This window comes from Etheostoma spectabile, chromosome 19 (genome assembly GCF_008692095.1).
Source record: "Etheostoma spectabile isolate EspeVRDwgs_2016 chromosome 19, UIUC_Espe_1.0, whole genome shotgun sequence".
Taxonomy (NCBI): domain Eukaryota; kingdom Metazoa; phylum Chordata; class Actinopteri; order Perciformes; family Percidae; genus Etheostoma; species Etheostoma spectabile.
Genome location: NC_045751.1, coordinates 11,745,114 through 11,745,408, shown reverse-complemented (window position 1 = coordinate 11,745,408; position 295 = coordinate 11,745,114). Strand labels below are relative to the sequence as shown.

Below are 295 nucleotides of genomic sequence, written 5' to 3'. Positions count from 1 at the left end.
CAGAAGATATAATGTGGCTGATTGACAGGAAGGAAACCTGCTTTAGTGAAATTGTCTAAAATACTTTTGAATCTTTCATTTTTTTAAAGTGCAAACAGAAAAAAATCCAGTTGTCCAACTTCAGTCTTTAAAACCAATCAGATTGCTGGATTTAGGAAACACTTTTTAAAATGAATCAATTTACCAGTGACATTGAGCCAACATCTACGAGAGTTAGTCCCATAATTTGTCAGCACATCACACAGGTACATTCCAGAGTCTTCAGTCCTGAGTCTGGACACATGAAGTCTGAGTC

At 36.3% G+C, this 295-nt stretch overlaps 1 protein-coding gene across 8 annotated transcripts in view; it reads right to left on the bottom strand.

Moving 5' to 3' along the window:
• Nucleotides 1-295, bottom strand: part of LOC116707340 (uncharacterized) — a 217,341-nt gene that overhangs the window by 119,350 nt on the left and 97,696 nt on the right. The window lies entirely within an intron of this gene.